This window comes from Elephantulus edwardii, unplaced genomic scaffold (assembly GCF_000299155.1).
Source record: "Elephantulus edwardii isolate Elephantulus edwardi_28Jun2011 unplaced genomic scaffold, EleEdw1.0 scaffold00070, whole genome shotgun sequence".
Classification (NCBI taxonomy): Eukaryota; Metazoa; Chordata; class Mammalia; order Macroscelidea; family Macroscelididae; genus Elephantulus; species Elephantulus edwardii.
In genome coordinates this window covers 10,857,680-10,861,908 of record NW_006399820.1, presented here as the reverse complement: position 1 = coordinate 10,861,908, position 4,229 = coordinate 10,857,680, and the positions used below count along the sequence as shown (strand labels likewise).

The window sequence follows — 4,229 nt, the reverse complement described above, 5'->3', positions numbered from 1 at the left end:
AGTGGTTAACACACTTAACTGTTAACTACAAAGTTGGTGGTTCAAATCCATGGGGGGGGGGAATGAGGCACTCTGCTTATGTGGAGATTCCCCCCCCCCACACACACGCATATTTTTCTTTTTAAGTTCTTACAAAATCCTGTGTCCTAACCAAAGAGGATGCTGCACACCCTCCCCAGGCCTTGTGGTCCAAGGAGGGGGCGGCCCCATGAATGGGCGGCTGCCAACTCCAGAAGAATCACGTGACTCCACTGCCCAGCGACCAGTGCAGGAAGAGTTCCAGCTGAAGACTCTGTCTTCATTCTTGGCTGCTGGGAGACAAAGCCAAGCTATAGGTTCACAGTGCCGAATGTGTGATGCTCTCCTATCCGATCGCGATGGTGAGGCCAATGATGAGCGACAGGATGAGGACAGTTGGAGATATGCAGATAATGATAAAGATTTTTTTTTTCTTCCGGGCCTTCTTCTGCTTGTCCAGCGCTACTTTGAGGTGCTCCTGCCCATGCTCCACATAGTCCGCCGAGCTCAGGATGTTCTTCTCAATCCTATTGATCATCTCCCCCTGCGACTCCACCTCAGTAGCCAGAAAAGTGAAGATGTCATGAAGTTCACGGATGCTGCGTTCTAATTGCTGGATCTTGCTGTGTCGGGCAGAAATCTCATTTAAGGCCTTCCAGGTCACTTGGGTCTCCTTCAGTATATTGGACACGAACACCTCGCTCTGCCCGCTGTCTAGTATCTGCTCCAGTTCCTCGTCAGACACCATGCCAGCATTGGTGATCTTCAGCTGCCTCCGAATCCGCTCCACATTCTTCTCCCGGTACGCGGACTGTGTTGAGTTGCATTTGTTAATGAGCTCCACGAATTGCCGAGATAGGATCCCGTGCTGGGTTTTTCTCATCCTCGTGTTGACTGAGTTATAATTTTCATCAGCTTCCTCCTTCTGGGGCTCTATGGCTTTCAGCTGTGTGCAGATTTCCCTCCCCAGTTGTTTGATCTCTTCGCGTAGGTTCTGCAGGTCCTTCTTCATACTTTCCTCGGGAAGGGGCGTGGCTAGGATGGTGACCTGCTGCTTCTCCAACTCCTGGACTTTAGACTCTAACTTCACAATGGACTGCTGAATTGTCCTGACCTTCTGGAAAAACTCTTCGTCTGGGCTTCCCAGCCGGGCCGTGCCCGGGTGCACCATGAGTGCCACCCGCTCCTTGTCCTCGTCGTCCGAGCTGTCATCTCCCTGCCTCAGCTCGTGGGTCCTGTCCCACATGGTGGCCTGAACTCCCTCTCCCCAGCCCTCTCCTCAACCCTCAGGGATAACTCTACTCTGTCTTACAGGGTAGTTGTGCATCTGAGGGGTCTAATCCTTGGAAAAGGGGTCACTGTAAAGGAGGAAGACCTTCAATGAGATGGATAGACACAGTTGCTCCAACAATAGACTTAAATTCAGCAGAGATTGTGAGGCTGGAGAAGGACCAAGCAGTAATTCATTCTGCGTGTACAGGGCTGCAACAATTTTGGATGTACCCAGTATGAATCAGATTTTAGTTAATAATAATGGTTCTGGTACTGGAATTTTCAGATGCCTTGATTATCATACTTGATTTCTTTATTCTTCATCCACCCAATCACACAATTTTTATATTTCTGCCTTCTAAATGAATCTCAAGTCCAGCCTCTGGACTCCATCCACCTATGATTTTTTTCCAATCCTTCATCATTTCTCATTCCAGCTGTTGTAGAATCCCTCTGATTTACCTTTTTGCTCTCATCTTAATTCCACCAAATAATTCTTCACTCAGCTTTTTAAAACGAGAAGGGAACTGTGAATCCAAAGCTTTTAGTGTGGTACAACTACTTACATGCCCTTCCTCTGCAATCTCTTTGGTGCCTGAGCTTCACAATCCCACACCAGCCCATTTGCAGTCTCTGAATGTTATGTGTTCTCCTGCTACCCTCTGCAAATGCTTTACCCTCTGTCATGTCTTTTGTTCCCTTTTCTATTCTCTACTCATCTGCACTGGGTCCTCAAAAATCGGCTCAAGTAGCCACTTCTTTGCAATCACCCCTACCTAATGCCTATCCAATTTTTAGCAGGGAAGGAGATGTTATGAATTGTGTCTCCCAAAGAAAATGTTGAAACTTTGTCCCTCAGTATATGTGAAGGTAACCTGATTTGTTCCTTCTAGACGCTATTAGTTAAATTGACATGAGATCATCATGGAATGGGGTGGGTCCTCCCCCAATAAGTTATGCCTTTGTAAAACAGAAGAAGAAGAACAGAGAGACAGAGGGAAAGAGTTCGGGTACAGCTACAAGGTGGGGCTATAAGAAATAAGGCAGGATCGACCCACCGAGCCACTAGAGAGAGCATGGTCCTGTTCACACTGGAATTCAGACTCTTGGCCCCCAGCATGGTGAGATAATAAATATCTGTTCTTACAAGGTACTTGGTTTGTGCTGCTTTGTTATGGCAGCTCTAGAAACTCAACTGTAGTAGTGAATGTATTTTGGGGGGAAAATCCCCATGGGTAATTCACATTTTGAGTGCCTGAAGGACAAAGGACCTAGAAAAAACAAAGAAGGCCTATCTACAGGCACCTTGCATTTCAAAATTTTCGTGTTCCCCTCTTGTCAAAGCTCTCTAGGTATTATCTCTTTGTTGAGTTGGGTCTGACTGTTCTATTAAAAAAGGTCTTCTGCTTTCTTTTAGCAGATATGGTGTAGCCGAGGCAATTCCCTGTCCCATTAGCCTTCTTCTGCCTAGAGTTGGAGCCACGTGACACTACTTTATTAAGGACACAACCCCATCTCTGATCCAAGAGAAGCTTTAAGAAGTCCTGTAGACTATTACAGGAGTGTCTAGGTGGTGCAAGCTGTTTGCGTGTTACCTGTTGGAGGTAAAGTTTGGAGATTCAAGTCCATTCAGAGGTACCCTGGAAGAAAAGCCTAGTAATCTACTTCTGAAAATTCAGCTACTGCAAAACCCCATGGAGATCAGTTCAATTCTGACATGTTTGTATGGTCACCATGAATCAGAATAAACTCAGTGACAACTGATGTAGCCTTTTATACCGTGTAACAGTCAAATTTGTACTTAGTAGAATATCCATCTCCTCTTCTCAATTATAACCTCCAGCTGGTTAGAGACAGTAACTTGCTATGATTTAACATCAAGTACCTGGTTCTATGTTCCAAGTTTATGTTTTCACCTATTACCCCAATTCTGGTCACTGGATTTCTATTTTCTTTCCTAGATTAGGTATTTATTTGATGAGGGAGCCTGTATAAGACATTACACCTTGATTAAGGATCTCCTTTGGGACTAGAAAGGAGCTCTAGTGGCTCCTAGAGTGTTACATGTCTGGATGTTAACGGAAAGGTTGATGGCTCGAATCCAATGGGCACTCCTCAGGGGACACACAGTCTCCTTTTGCAAAGATTTATAGCCTCAGAAACCCAGTGGAGAATTAAAATTAATTGGAATTAAGTCAATAGCAATGAATTTGGCATTTGAGTTTTGAGACTAGAGATCTGCCTTTGAATTCAGAACAAAAATGAAGAAGATTGAAAATATAAAAAGATAAAATACACAATCATCAGTCCAGAAAACCACACTGATAAATTCTAGCAAATATTTACGGGGGAAAAAAATATACCAATTTTATACAACTTTTATCAGAAAATAGAGAATTAAACACTTGCCAGCTAGCTCCTCTTCTGATGCCATTCTAATTCCAAAACAAGGCAAAGACAACACAGGAAGACTAGATATCAAGTATCCGCAAGCTTTGTCTGCAAAAGGACAAATGGTAATTATTTTATGCTTTTTGTGTCATAGGATCTCTATTGCAACTTCTCACCTCTGCATTGTAGCAGGAAAACAGCTACAGAATACATATGAATAAATGGGTTTGACTATGTGTGAATAAAACTTTATTTATACCACCAGGCTGAAGAGCATAATGGTCCAACCCCTGTACTATGTTCTTCTTCAGGGACTGGCCAACTCTGTTAACATGCCCAAAGTACATGAGACAAAGTACACATTTGAATGAGTGGTGGTGGTTGTTGTTCAGTGCCATCGAGACATAGGTGACTCATAGTGACCCTATGAATGAAAGTCCTCGACACTTGCATGCATGACTTTCATCCTTTCTCTAGATTCATAGGGTTTCTGGAGGCAAGCTATTTATGGAAGTGGATGCCACTCCTGCTTCCAAGCTTGTTTCAAC

At 44.1% G+C, this 4,229-nt stretch overlaps 1 pseudogene; it reads right to left on the bottom strand.

Moving 5' to 3' along the window:
* Positions 1–364: 364 nt before the first annotated feature.
* LOC102869584 lies at positions 365–1,264 on the bottom strand (annotated as a pseudogene).
* Positions 1,265–4,229: the final 2,965 nt, after the last annotated feature.